At 33.8% G+C, this 16,363-nt stretch overlaps 1 non-coding gene across 1 annotated transcript; it reads left to right on the plus strand.

The window, feature by feature from the left end:
• The first annotated feature begins 13,881 nt into the window (after nucleotides 1-13,881).
• TRNAG-UCC (transfer RNA glycine (anticodon UCC)) lies at nucleotides 13,882-13,953 on the plus strand. The gene has a single exon. It is a non-coding gene; the product is annotated as a tRNA-Gly (tRNA).
• Nucleotides 13,954-16,363: the final 2,410 nt, after the last annotated feature.

Here is a 16,363-nt window from a genome sequence, read left to right on the forward strand (position 1 = left end):
AATAGAGTTTTTCATCCTATATTGTGGTCTGTTTCAGGGTTTTTGAGGACAAATACAGGCACTCATACGCACGTTTCAACTCAGTTTGAGAATTTTTTAACTCAGCTGCTCACAAAGTTAAACGATCCCTTTAACTTCTCTTATATTTAACTCTTTCCTCCTATCTTTCTTGATCCCGACAATTTACAATTAAGCATGAATGTACTTTTATAAATTTTAATTGTATCATAATTATAAGATCAATGGTGTATAGTAAATTATTTACTTTGCACACTTGAGCATTGTATTGTAAAATGTTATCAGTGAAATATATTGTACTTGTATTTTTAACTTTGTAATTTACCGTGCATATTCAGTTTGTTAACAGCAATATGTGGAGAATTTTAATAACTATCATCTATCTATCCATCTATCTATCTATCTATCTATCTATCTATCTATCTATCTATCTATCTATCTCTATATATCTATCTATCTATTTATCTATCTATCTATCCATCTATCTATCTATCTATCTATCTATCTATCTATCTACCCATCTACCTACCTATCTATCTATCTATCTATCTATCTATCTATCTATCTATCTATCTATATATCTATCTCTCTCTCTCTCTCTCTCTCTCTATCTATCTATCTATCTATCTATCTATCTATCTATCTATCTATCTATCTAGCTATCTCTCTCTCTCTCTCTCTCTCTCTCTCTCTATCTCTCTATCTATCTATCTATCTATCTATCTATCTATCTATCTATCTATCTATCTATCTATCTATCTATCAATTCTTTGTAAATCAGATTCGGTTATTGTTTTCAGATTTTTTGGGGTTATTTTCTCAGTATTACGCTTGCATCAAATACATTCTCCCCAGCACGTGTAAGTTCTACTTGTGCAATTCAAATTCCAATATATAGACATCCCTATCTTAACATCTTTATTGCACACTAAATGATAGGCCTAGGTTGTTTTTTGCTATAAGTGCCCTTTTCATAAGAGGAAGTGCCCTTTTTCCCTGTGCCCCCCTACTTTAAAATTTACACGTACTTCATGGGATAGGATTGGGTGTAGGAAAAATATCAATTGTTTTTATAATGTGACTTGTTCAATTCTGTGTGATACTCGCGTTTTATGTCCGAAGTTTATTTTTCATTGTTTTACAAATAATTATGGTTTTTCAAGGAGGGAAAATGTCAGTCTGATTTGCAGCTTTGTGTCGATTAGACTGAAAAGCTTACAACATTTTGTAATTTTATACTAACAAATGTTTGATTCTCTTAAAGGATTGTTTAAATAATGTTAATACGATCCAGGCACGTCTCATAGCTAATTTACATTCAAGGTTTAATATTCAAGGAAAACAATGATTTTATGAGAGAATCGGTATGTAATAGCTAAATTGTTATCATATTTTGACTTGTTCTTATTGTTGAGTGTTCTTGCATACAAAATAGCGTTGTTTGTGTTCTTCGAAAGACGATGTTTAATTACAACGTTATGGCCCATGTTGCGCTCATTGATTGTAGAAGTGCTATTTTCAAAACAAAAAAAAGAGGGGAAAAAGAAAGGTGGTTTTATTTGGAAATGAATCAGTGCGATATAAATGTATAGTGATGTTTAACTCCGCTCATATAATGATCTGTTCAAATTGGTTTACTCTTCATATTAGTAATTTACTAATGTTGAAGTGTTAATTGAGTTGTCATAATAAAACTTTAAGACTACATGTAAATCATCTAATAGATGATATCTTTAATTTGAAGACCGGAATTATATGTAGGCCTACCTGGTACCAGGGCCGAGTGTGGAGAAGGGTTCCATGTGAACAGCCGTTGCACATGGGTCAGTCGATCCTAAGCCCTAGGGTAGTTCCCTAGTTCCCTAGGGTAGTTCCCTAGGGCTTACAAACAAGATTTCTTGTTTGTTTTGTCTGTTCTGGTCTTTTGGCTTGTTATCTGTAGTGTTTGTTTTGTTTTTTGTTTCTCTGTCCTGTTTTGTCCTGTCTTGTCCTCTTCGGTACACTGTCTTTGTTTTGTTTTGTGTTTTTTTCTCTGTATATATTCCCTCTTGTCTTGTTAAATTTATCTTACATACAATATTTGAATTGTCTATATATATATCTGTATACCATGGGTAGGAATATATTGTCTTGATTGTATTAATTTTTGTATATTGCATAAACATACGAAGCTTGACCCCATTAGTAGTCTTCAAATATTTTATTGAACATTGTTAATTTATATTTGTATTTGATAAATTTTAATCAGTTATTTATTTCAGGGGACTCACATAAACAAGCGAAGCTTTCCAGTGAGTTCCCTTTTTTTCATTTCTGTTATTTATATTGTGTTTTGTTCCTACTTACTTTGTCAATTTGTTTGAAATGAAGAAAAAATAAATTCAATCAAATCAATCAATCAATCAACCAGTAAAAAAGGAACTTTCAGGAAGAAAAAAAAAAGCGAGAATGGTGTATGCACTTTTTGTATAGAGGGGAAACTTAAAAATGTTCTGCGATAATGTTTTTTTCCTCAACCAAGTGACTGTGATTAGAGCTTTTAAAGGGACTTCTGTTCACAAATTCATCTTTGCCTTCTATCTTCATTAAAAATTGTTTGTTTTATCATCAGTCTCCTAAGTGAGGATTTATACTGATTCTTTTGTGGTCGTCCCATTTCACTCCATGTGTCCAGTTTCACCCCTCTTGATGTCCCATTGCACCCCGGAGTGTCCCATGTTACCCCCAAAATTAAGGGTTCCAAAAATCATTAATTACATACAATATAATAATTTAGGGGTGGCAATACATACTTCATTATATACTTCAGTATCTATAGTATATACATTATGATCATGGCCTAGCTTGACAAAAAAAGTTACAAGGAGTTTTTCCTGTTTATGCAAAAATGACCCATTGACCCCCGGTCTCCCCTACTTCTTTGATTAACAGCAAAGTTCAATTCACAAAGTCTGTTGGTTAAATGAATATTACTGTTAAAATTTTACAAAACTTTCCAAATGTGTTGGATGGGAATAAAGCCGTTGCATGAAAAAAAAGTTAGCTTGTGTGAACAGAAAAATCAAAGAAAAGGATCAATGAAAGTATGATATCATTTTTATTATGGACAAAGAACAGGTAAGTTTCGGTAGCATTGAGTGCGGATTACCCTCGTGCATTGAAGATATATCACAAAAGAGGTGTTTTGGTCCGCATCAAGCTCATTAAATATGCAAAACATCTCAAGTCATGAATATCACTTGGATGAAAGAAGCCACTTTCTTGGGACCTGCAGTCTGACTGCCCCTGTTTCAAAGCCCGGAGACTAATCCACTGGGCCACTGTTGGTGAACCAAGTGAGTAACCATAAAACACTTTGCAGGTTCACATTCACTGATCTCTTTTGTTATCCAGCTATTAAATGGGTCTTAGTTGTATTAAAGGTCAAGTTCAATCCAACAAAATGTTGATTGAAATCAAAAGAGAAAAATCCAACAAACAAAACACTGAAAATTTCTTCAAAATCGGATGTAAAATAAGTACGGTATGATATTTTTAAGTTTCGCTTAATGTCACAAAACAATTATATTCACATCCTTGGGGCCGTTTCATAAAGCTGTTCGTAAGTTAAGAAGAACGACTGGTGATCCTTTCTTACGAGTTGAACCATCGCCAATTAACATTTTGGTGTATATACCATTCACCACAAGAAAGGATCACCAGTCGTTCTTAAAGTCGCTCTTAACTTACGATTAGCTTTATGAAACACCCACCAGGACGGTACGCAAATGAGGAGACTGATGACGTCATCCACTCACTACTAGTATTTCGTTTGTATTAATGATATTACATGAAATATGAAACATTCTAATTTCCTCTGAATTGTCGTTAACAAAGTTTATTCCTCACTGGACATGTGGAATTACTATTGTGTTAACATTGTATGGTTAAGTCAAGTTGGTCTGTAAAAATGGAAATATTGTATGATCCAAACAATAAAAAAAAAATAGTGAGTGAAGGACATCATCGACTGTGTCATTTGCATTTCACTGAATTGCGCATAGAACTGTTTTGTGGAAAATAAGCGAAATTTTAAAATGTCATAACTTTCTTATTGTACATCTGATTTTGATGAAATCGTTCAGTGTAATGCTTGTTTTGATTTTTGTCTATTGATTCAAGTCAAATTTTCTGGGGTAGACATGACCTTGTAGACACCAAATGGCTTAAAAACAGAGACTCCCTTAGCTAGCCCTTCGTCAAGTGAGTCGTTGAATTGTTTGTGACTCAGTTGGAAGCTGTTTAGACAATGGTGCTAGCTCAGTCAGTCCGCAAGCCCTGAAAAAGTAGCTTCTTTTATCCAAGTGATATTCATGACAAGAGAGTTTTTGCATAGTTAATGAGCTTGGTGCGAACCAAAACACCTCTTTTTATTCGGCCATTGCTGCTCTAAATATTGACCAAATTTCATGTTTTTGGTATCTTTGTAAAGAAGAAGAAACATTCTTTGAGGTCATGTGTTTGGATTTGTAAAAGAATGTTGTAATATAGGAAAAACTTTTGATCTAAAACATGAAACAAAATATTTTTTTCATGCTACAAAAGTTGTTGTTTTCACACTTAATTTCTGTTTGGGCACAAATGATTTTTAAATCATGATAAAGCTGAAGATCTAAGCTTTAATATGATATAATTTCTATAAGAAGATGTATTTTAGATGGGTCAGCAGCCAGCTTTTCATAGGCCAAGTACATTTTGCAGCTCAAAAACAAGAATACTGCGCTCTGATTGGTCATACAGACCACACACCCACGCAAATTCCAATGTTCCCCACACTGGGCCTCTGCAAGGTCACACTCACCATGTGGTAATCTCTTCAAATTACCCGCGCCTGTTTGTTTTGAAAACAGTATTCAGCCAATCAGAACTCTGGAATTTATGTTACTCAGAAATTTCAGAAATCTCGTCTTGCATCTTGATGGAAATAACTGGCTGCTGACCCATCTAAAAGATGCCACATATCAAGAGTGACATTGTAAGAAAGTATAGAGTTTGAGCTTTCTGATGATATAAATAATGTTGGTGCCTAAAACACAAAATGTTGCACAATTTGCAAGTGAAAACAGAGGAAGAAAATTCTGTTTGATGCATCTTTTCAGGTAAAAAATTCACTTATTTATCAAAATATTTCATTCAAAAGAAATGACCAATATAAAAGGGTAACATTTACTCCTGCCCATGGTACAAATATAATCAATATTACTCAAGGAGAGCAGGACATGAATTTAGCCACGAGAGGACTTGGATAAATCATACTCATTTGCTCATTAACACAGGGGCTTGCGGACTGACTGTAGAACTAGATTTACAGACATGGGTAAATCTGCCAAAATTTTTACATAAAACAATTATGTAATATCCACACTTAATTTTAGTGAAAAGAAATATTATAATTGTTTAAAACATTTTTGTTAACAGTTAAAATATTAAAAACCACTGTTGGCATTTTGATTCCTCTTTTTATTTCAGCCAATTCAAATCTTTATTTTTTTAATTAATCAGAAGGATTAAAAGTATTCCAAATCCTTTTAATGTTTTGGTCAAGTTCAAATCAACGTAAAGTCATCCCAGATTAAAACAATAATGTTATTAGATCGATTCTAATGATAACCTGGATCGATTAAATTTTTTTTTTATTACGGACATAGATTGAAAAAAATATCTATAATCTATACTATGTCATTTGAATTGATTTATCTATTTTTATTAGGAAGTAATACTAATAAGAAGAAATTAAAATATCAACATTATGGACGAGGAATCCAGGTTTTGAGGGGAGGTGGACTTACTCCACCTGTAATTTGCATCTTTGTTTTTCTCTCTTACCATTTCAGATTCTATATCTATAACAAAGACAAGTCACATTTTCTTCATTGTCATTTAACATTTGTCATTAAGTTTCATGGCTGGGATCTGAACCCAGGGTCCCCTGTTTCAAAGTCCGGAGACTAATCCACTGGGCAACTGTTTGTGGACCAAGTGCTTAACCATAAAACACGTGCGCAATTGCTCTGTTCCTAAATTCAGAAAATAGCCTTGATTACATTAAAGATAAATGCCAGTTGTGGCAACGATTTCAAAATGAGTTCGTACAGAATCCAATGAAATGACCACCAAAATGTATGTTTGTATAAATAAAAAATATGTGGCATAGGATTCTGGAAGAAATTGTGTAATTGCTGAGAAATTAGCAAATAAGCACGGGATTCGGGTCAAGCGTCGGGCCGACATTCAAAGCAATAATAACACACTGTCCCACGTGCGCTTATCTGTGTTGGTGATCTTCAGTGTGAAAAATTTTCAGCGTAGATTTCAAGATTTCACAAAGTTCAGTTAATGTAACTGTACCAGATCTAGAATGACAATTAAGCCTGGTTTTACAGACTTTCTCGTGAAATCAGTGTTTACAGCAACTACTTTCATTTATCTTTAAAATAAACTACCTAGCTCTTGTAGGGTCTTCGTTTCTATATCATCGGAAACCCCTTAGAGAATGGTGGTGTTGAGCGATTAGATTGTCGAAAGTTGGTGCTGGACTGGGACAGCAGATCATCCGAAGATTTGCCGAGGAAGAACAATTCATATCCTACCCCCTCCCCCTCCCGACCCCTATTTTGTTGTTGTTGTTTCAATACACAAACACATACATGTACGTATTATGTACCTATGTGTATATATATCTATATATATATATATATATATATATATATATATATATATATTTAAATATTTTTTTTAAGGAGTTTGAAAATAGCAAAGAAGCAAACATAAGAAACAACAACAAACAAACAAACACAGAAGCAAAACAAAACCAAAGACACAAGTGCTCTTTGCCTCATTCAGAAGATGGCCTTCAAGGGGAATTCAGCCTTGGCCATAAAATGGTTGTGTTGGGAAGGAGAAAAATAAATTAAACAGAATGGCGAAAGTTTGACAGAAATCGGACAAGCAATAAGAAAGTTATAGCTGCTTTAAAATTGAGATCACTAATAGTATGTAGATTTCAAATTGGCAACTGGGTAAGTAAATTATGACAAGGGGCAAGGACAACTTTCCCATAGGCCATGTACATGTAGGCCTATTTTATTATCAGGGATTTGTGGTTTTCTCCTAAGTACCCATTCCCCTGAGGCAGTAATCTTAATATAATCCAGGTAGTATATTGTTTTATGTCCTCATGAAAGAAAAATATAATTTGAAATAAAACTTTTGAGAAAAATGACATTTTAGCCATAATATGTATTGGAGTACATGGAAGAATAGTCCTTGCCTTACATCACTATGACATCCCATATGCGGCCAATCTGAAGTCTCCATGGGTATAGTGATTACCAATATTTACAACTTTTAAAAATTCATAACTTTCTTGTTGTTTGTCCAATATTGTTCAAAATTTCACCTATCAACTTGTCTGATTTTTCTTTTTCATATAAAAACAAGTTTATATTTGGGTTGGATTCCCCTTTCACTATTTGGGTTGACAAGGAAGACAACCGTAGTCTTTGTAGGATCAATTATTTCACCCCAATCGGAAAATAGTAAAGGAGCATGATGGTACTGCTGTTATTAGATTTACTAACTTAGTAACGAGTAAATCTTTTTTTTTCAATAATTTTATTCATCAAAATATCAACATATATACAATATTTACATACACTCAGTACATGTAATATACAAACCATGCATTCAGTAAAATACTACACTCCAAAACGCTTATACATAACAGAAAAAGAACATCAACAAAAGTAAACAGTCAAGTTTAAAACCACCACGGTAACAAGTTAGCACCTTTGTACAAAACCTAATTTTACTTAGTAGGGTAATCCAATCTTTGGTCGTTATATTTTTTCTTAAATAAATTTTAGAATATCTTAGTCAAAGTTAAAAACTTAAATATTCATTGTTAGAATTTAAGTAGTATTTTGATTCCTTTTTGTAGTTCACTCAGTCTCATTTAATAAATTTGAAATTAACCGGAGTAAGTAACAATATTCTAAGTCCTTTTTATGTTTTGGTCAAGTTCAAATCAGCGTAAATTCGTCACAGATTTAAAAAAAACTATTAGATCGATTAAATTTTTTTTTTATGGTATCCTGGATTTTATTTCTTTTTCTTTTTTTTTAGATGGTATCCTGGATCGATTAAATTTGATATTTTAATTATCATCTTTGTTATCTCGCTTATCATTTCAGATTCTTATGAATTTCAATCTGTATTAGAAACAAGTTGCATGTTCTTATTCTCAATGGTCAATATGTTTAATTGGATAATTTGTTGTACAATTGTATACCTCTTTGTTAATACCTGTTTCGGTGATAGTAGAATTTGCTTTATGAGACTTATCTTGTTATTGTATATTTGATTTGAGCATGGAACTACTACATAGGTCAGTGATATGAGAGAAGACAACAAAACATGTTTTACTAATGAGGCCGAGATGGTGGGAGTTTTTTATGGAAATTGTTTTTTATGGCTTCAATTCCACTAGGTTTTATCAATGATTGATTTTTGTGTATTTGGAAAATCTCTTTGTTATGTTGTGAATACCTGACACGAGGAAAAAGTTTTGAGTACGTTGAGTTTGTTAAGTTTTATCGTAGCACTCAAGGAAAAAATATATAGAGAAAATGTAATGTGATGGAGCGTTGTGGCCCAGTCTTCTGACTTTGAAACAGAGGGTCGTGGGTTCGAATCCCAGCCATGGCGTAATTTCCTTCAGCAAGAAATTTATCCACATTGTGCTGCACTCAACCCAGGTGAGGTGAATGGGTACCCGCCAGGATTAATTCCTTGAATACACGAGCGCTGAAAGGCAGCTCGAGCTAAAGCCGGGGTAATAATAATAATAACAACGCGCCTCGAAATAGAATATTTCTAGATAGTTGGCGCTATATAAATGCCTATTATTATTATTATTATGAAATTTTCAGCATTTTGCTTTATGAATTTTACTCTATTTATTGAAATATAAATATTTCCAGCCCAGATCATCCCTATAACCTGGATTGCCTAAAATATAAAATATTTTTAGAGGTAGTAGAATCAAGTAAAATTATCTATAATCAATAGTGTGTCATTTGAATTAATTTATCTATTAAAATATGAGGAAATAATACAAAAAGGAAGCAAAGTATTAACAATATGGGAGAGCAGTCAGTGTTTGGAGAGGATTATGGACTCATTCCATCTGTATTTTTTATCTTTGTTTTGCTCTCTTATCATTTCAGATTCTATCGAATTTCAATCTCTACCAAATATAGTTACCTTTTCTTCATTATCATTTTAGATTTTTCTAGTTTCCTGGCTAGGATTTGAACCCGTGGCCTCCTGTTTAAAAGTCCGGAGGCTAATTCACTGGACCACTGTTTGTGGACCACTACAATAAAACACATGGCAGGCACACAATTGCTCTTTGCCTCATGGCCTTCAGTATTGGGGTTGACAAGGGATATATCCGTAGGGGAAGGCGGGGTAAGTTGTGACAATTTTTGCATTTTGCATGTTAGACTTGATATGATTAATAATATTATAGAAATAAGTAGCTTGCCTTTAAAGTTGATTCTTAGGAAATATTTTTCACTTATATATAACTTTCTACCCTCACACTTTATGTCAATGTGACCTTTGAAAAAACGATGTCAAATGGCTCAACTTGCCCCATCTGTGGGGTAAGTTGAGCCACAAAATCTATGTACAGAATGTAAGCGGGAAGAACCAGCATGTCATTTTTTTTTTAAAGTCTTTTCACTTGCTAATTCACTATAAATACTAACATTCTTCCTCTACTTTCCTCCCATATCTCATACAAGCTCAGCTCCTATTTTTCCTTCCTTATTCAGGCGATATAATAATTATTATATATTTTTTTTTTTTCTCCACTCACCTCTTTTAGATTTACCACATATTTATTTTGCTTATTTATATGTATACTATGGTTTCTTCATAATACACCCCCTCTCTCATACAACCTCAGCTTCTATATTTGCTTTTACCTTTACAGGCAATTTGCTTCCTCTTTTTCACATATACAGGTGTTTTTTTTTTTCTACTATCAGACTAGTCTTATGTTTTTTTCCCGTCACACCTAGCAAATTACAATATCAGTTACACCATATGTGTATTTATATTTTTTCATATACATTTCTTTTTTGGATATTTATATACATATCACTTATAGATACATATTTACACTTACCTTCTTCTCTTATTTTGTATAATGCTTTTTCATATATACTTATATGTCTTTTGCACATTATCAGTTGTTCCCCATTCTTTTCCTTCCCCCCCCCCCACTCTTATGCACCAGTTTATTATGCCTTTCTTTGTAACCTGTTTGACTCACCTCTCACTAATTCTCTTGTTATTCATCTCTTCCTCATACCTTCTATCACTGTTTTGTTCCAGATCCTGTTTGATGTTGCCTGCCTCATTATTTTAATCCCTCTTGGCTTGAGGTCTTTTACTGGCCTTACACTAACTTCCCTTTGTGTCTGCCTACTCCTTTTCTTTCATCCCCTTCACTAACCTGATTGGTCTTCTCTACTCACTAATGCCCCTTTTGTCTCCTTGTTTCTAGTGTTGCTGTAGCTTGTCTGTGGTCTATATTATGGTTGTTCCACTTTATATGTTTTTCATTTTGCCTCCGACGAAGATTCTGCTAGGATAGAAAGCTTAGGCCCCTTTTGACTTTCTAATTCTCTAAAAGTAAAATAACTGTCATGTGAATTTGTTCCTTTCTGCCTGCATATCAATGGCTTTTTTTAGGTTTGTTCGATTTTATTATACATTACCATTAGAATTACCATGGCTCAACTTGCCCCATGTTGGCTGGCTCAAATTACCCCCAATTCGAACTTCATGCGATATTTTCACATCCACACATTTCTTATGCATCCATCAGGTAAAAGACCATGACAAGAATGAGAATCCATACCTGGACTAAATATATTGTTCTTCATCATCCTCATCCGTTAAAGTACAGTCCACCAGGTTGGTGTACCATCGTAATTGTAGAATTGTGCAGGAGTATGTACAGTGCTGTGGAAGATCTATTCTACATACACGTGCGGTTATTAAAGGAGAATGAAACCCTTGAAACCAGCTGAATCCATATCAAAGAGAAAAATCAAAGAAACATATTGTTGAAAGTTTGAGGAAGATTGAATGAATAATAAGAAAGTTATGAGCATTTGAATATTGAGATCACTAATGCCATATAGATCCTCCAATTGGCAATGCGACCAAGATCTGTGATGTCACACACGTACAACTCCCTCATTACTTTAGTACTTATTTCACTTATATTCTCACTTTTACAGAGTCTATCACAATGTGAGGTGTTCTCTTTATGAGAGGACAAGTACAGAGGTTTCACAACATTATATCATTGATGAATCGTTTGTCATATGATTAGAATGAGCAAAAAGAGATGTTTTGGGGTATATTTTCAGTGTCCAAAAGGGGAGAGTTGTTCATCTGTGACATCATAGATCTTGGTCGCATTGCCAATGGGAGGATCTCCATAGCATTAGTGATCTCGACATTCAAATGCTCATAACTCTTCTATTGCTAGTCCTATTTTACTCAAACTTTTGTTGATCTTATTCTTTGATTTTTCTGCTTTCACAAAAGCTAACTTGCTCCAAGAGTTTCATTCTCCTTTAAAAAAAAAAAAAAATCAGCCGGTCTTAGCGCAATTGGCTACTGAAGTGCAGTTAACTGTAATGGCAGGGAGAATATTCCACAGTCTAATGGCATCAGGAATAAAAGTTTTCTGATAAGTAACAGTGAGAGCATGTGGGACATGTAACCTCATCTGATGACCACGAAGCGAGGTGGAAGTAGCAGCCTGGTTGAAGTACTGTACCGTTGGTACATCAACAATTGTGTTTACCAAGCGATAAACCATCACCACCTTGAACTGGGCTCTTCTCTCTTCAAGGGTGGGCCACTGTAGCTGTCGTAGCATATCGGTGACACTACTAGTGCGACGATGGTCTCCCATGGTGAATCTAGCATATCGTCGCTGCACCATCTCCAGGTTCCGGGTTTTGTCCTTGGTGAAGGGGTCCCACACTTCACATCCATATTCCAGGACAGGTCTGAGGAGAGATTTGTAACATAGAACCTTGACGCTTCTTGGGCATGAGTGCAGGTTACGTTGCAAGAAGGCACGTGTAGAGTTGGCCTTCTTGGTGACCATGCTAATATGGTGGTTCCACGTCATGTTCTGATGAATATGAACACCAAGGTATTTTATTAAATTTAAAGACGTGTGTGGGTAAAAAGCGCTGATCTATTTCACACCCTTTTTTTGCTGAAATTTGTATTTTTCCCTCCAAAAAGTACTCTATGTTGCAAAGTTGAAAACAATGTGGTGGGGTTAAGGGTTATGTAATGGATCATTAATACATGACACCACCATAATATCTGACTCGTTCATTATTGGCCTAGGGGTGGTGGCTCAACTTACCCCGCATTCCCCTAGCCCTGGATCAACGGTTTTACCCCCAATCGGAATATAGTAAAAGAGCATGGTAATGTTGCTATCAGATTTACTAACTTTGTAATAAGTAAATCTGCCAAAATTTAATGTTCAAACAACGATAATTTCAGAGAAGAAGTTGTTGGAATTCTAAATTAAATTTTAAAATATTTTAGTCAATGTTAAAAACTCAATTATCCATTGTTAGAATTTAAATGGCATGTCGATTCCTTAGTTTATTTCACTCAGTCACATTTGATAAATTTAAAATCAACCAACGTAAGTGAAAATATTCTGAATCTTTTTTTTCATTTTGGTTAAGTTGTAATCAACGTAAATTCGTAACAGATTAAAAAAAAATCATTTTATTAGATCGATTTAAATGGTATCCTGGATCGATTAAATTCGTCACAGATTAAAAAAAAAATCATTTTATTAGATCGATTTAAATGGTATCCTGGATCGATTAAATTGGGTATTTTTAATTTTCATCTTTGTTTTTCTCGCTTATCATTTCAGATTCTTATGAATTTCAATCTGTATTAGAAACAGTGGCATACAGTCGATCACGGCATTGGGGGCACCAGCAAAAAGTTTGAGTCACTTAAGGGGCATGCGAGGCTCGCTCAAATGCCAAGTATACTGACCTAATAGAGAAATTTCAAGGACTGTGCCATTAAACGGATATGTAGTTTACCATGGATCAAATAATGCGAGCGCGAGCTGAATTTTTTTTTTGTATTCAGAACCTTAAAAAAAGGGCAAAAAGGGCAAAAGAGGGACATTACAAGCAAAGTGTAACTTGATATTTTTGTATATATTGACCCCAAACAGGGACATTTTAAGGACTGTTTTTTTAGGAATTCATGAAGAGCACACACATCTCACCATAGTCATCTAATACGAGCGCCAAGTGCTTGCTGATTTTATTAGAATTACACCTAAAAACATGAAGCACTTTTTGTAGTCATTGTAATCATGAACATGATACGTACGTACATCACTGATCAAATATTGTGAACGCGAAGCGCGAGATGAAAATTTTTGAAATTCAGACCTGAAGAGGGTCATTCTTAGGCTTGTATAGGAATTCAATATGGCCATACGTATTTCACTAAAAACAAGGATTCGAGCGCGAAGCGCGAGCTGAAGAGTTTTGATAATCAGACCAGAAAAAGGGAAATCTTAAAGCAGACAAATCTCACCAATCCACTTATTGGAATGTAAGCACGGACTGGAAATGTTGAAAAACCCACCTACACCGGACAAAGGAAATTTAAATGGTATAGTGTCGAAAATCTGACAGTCAGTCGGATCGGGGTCGCCGTTGCCACTAACCCGTCTCTGTGGTCTAGTGGTTAAGGCTCCGGCGTTCCAAGCTGGGGCCCCGGGTTCCATTCCCGGCAGAGACAATTTTTGGCATCACCAATTTTTCCAAAGGGCAGATAGCTCTGGGGAACCTTGATTTAAGCTACGCCTACCATTGTTCTCTTCATCTATTTCTTTCACAAATATTTAAATAAAAGAGTTGCCAAAGATGTTGACATGTATAAATTTTCTCATTTATATATATATATATATATATATATGTATGTGTATATATACATATATGTATATATCTCTTTTTTGTATTTTCCTTTTTGAAAAAAATGTATTATTACTTCCTCGTATATAAATCGACATAATTAATTCAAATGACACCAATATGAAGAGCTTGATTCTAAAAGGAGCTAAATCCACTTTTGACCAAAATTGATTTTTTAATATAAATATATGAATCTTAAACATAAGAATCAAAATAGGGCACCATATCACACTTTCAAAAAAATTGGGAAGGTTGGTAAAAATTGATTGTAAATTCAATTTTTATTTCAAAGGGGGCGAAATCCAAAACAGTTTTATTCCAAAAGGAGCTAAATCCACTACGGGGTCATGTAAAATTTCTTAAGTACATGTTGCGGAATAAAATTTACACCATCAGTGCTAAGTTTGATGAAAACAACAGAATTTTATTATTTTCACGATTTTTTTTATTTAGCTACTTTTGGAATAAAACTGGAATAAAAAAGTCAGCTTCCGTAAAAAAGATGAAAAAATAGTTTTTCTTCTTTTTAAAATTTCCAATTGACAAACATCAGAAATGATGTAAAATGTACTCTTCTAACAATATTTATATGCTTCGTGTTCAATTTCCAATTTTCAACATGTTTGAATTGGCAAATATGGGCACTCAACTAAGGTTTTACTCCAAAACGAGCTAAATCCATGAAAAAAAAATGCTTAAATTTATATTGAATGCTAGATATTTAAACATTATTAAATAAATCTAAGATGATAGCACTATCATATGTTTCAAAATAAAACAGCAGTGGATAAGGGAAATTGGTTGATTAAAAAACCTTGATTTACAGAAAAACTACAAAAATTGATTTAGCTCCATTTGAATTAGACTTCATATAAATTTAGTTCATTAATCATTTTACTTGATTCTACTACCGTAAAAAAAAAAAAAATATATATATATACAGTGCGTCCCACAAAAAACGATACCGAGATTTATCGATGATTTATCATAACTTAATCGCAAATACAATAGACAAATGACCTACCATTTTAAAGCTTAGAATCTCCTCTTTCATCTGAAATTACTTAGATTATTTCTCATTCACGCATGAGTGAGCAAAAACAATTTAAAAAGGGGATACCAAAAAGTCACTTGGCGGGCCGTATCTGGGTTTTAAAAAGAAAACCACATTTTTAAAAAGTTCAATATCTGCTCTTTAATTTGATACCTCAATTACAGAAAATGGTCAAGAAATAACAAAGTTCTGATTATTTGAAATAAGGCTTGAATTTCAATAATTTCATAAAATGAAGAGGTTTTACAGGCTAGCGTTCAAACTCACTCGACACTCCGTTTGGTTGACGCTCAGCCATGCATTAAGTCTTTTGTTACCGTGCGATAGCTTCAGTGGGAAACCGGTGAAAACACGTTTATTTAATGAAATTATGGAAATACAAGCATTTTTTCGAGGGATCATAACTTTTTTACTACTTGACCATTTTCTGTGATTTAGGTATCAAAGAAAAGAGAAGATATTGAACTTTTTAGTCATGTGAAATTCAGATACCCCCGCCAAATGAGTTTTTGGCATCCTTTCTTCGAATTGTTTTTGCTCACTCATGCGTGAATGAGGAATAATCTAAGTAATACCAGATGAAAGAGGAGATTCTAAGCTTTACATTGGTAGGTAATTTGTCTATTTTATTTATGATTAAGTTATGATAAATCATCGCTAAATCTCGGTTTCGTTTTTTCTGGGACGCACTGTATATATTAATCGATCCAGGTTACCATTTGAATCAATCTAATATTTTTTTTAAACTCTGCGATGATTTCCATTGATTCGTACTTGACCAAAACCTTTAAAGGATTTAAATTTTATTTCAATTTCTTTGATTAATAGCATTTCTAAAATTGAACTGACTGACATAAATAACGAATTAAAAATACAGTTTAAAATTCTAGCAGACGATATTCATGGTTTTAAACTTTGATCAAAATATTCTAAAAATGTTATTTGTCATTTCTTCCAACACAAACATGCGGGACTGATCTATACCAGTACCGCTTCCTGGTAAATAACATATTTTGGCAGATTTACTCATTATGTATGGTGTAAATCTAATGTATAAACACTGCCGTTCTCATACGAGCCTCCGATAATGTAGTAAGAGCCTATTTTGATCATGCGCAGAAAGGGACTATTTCTGCGCATGATCAGAGGAAGGTCATTTGTACTAAAGTGACATAGTGGTTTA

Source organism: Lytechinus pictus, chromosome 9 (assembly GCF_037042905.1).
Source record: "Lytechinus pictus isolate F3 Inbred chromosome 9, Lp3.0, whole genome shotgun sequence".
Taxonomy (NCBI): domain Eukaryota; kingdom Metazoa; phylum Echinodermata; class Echinoidea; order Temnopleuroida; family Toxopneustidae; genus Lytechinus; species Lytechinus pictus.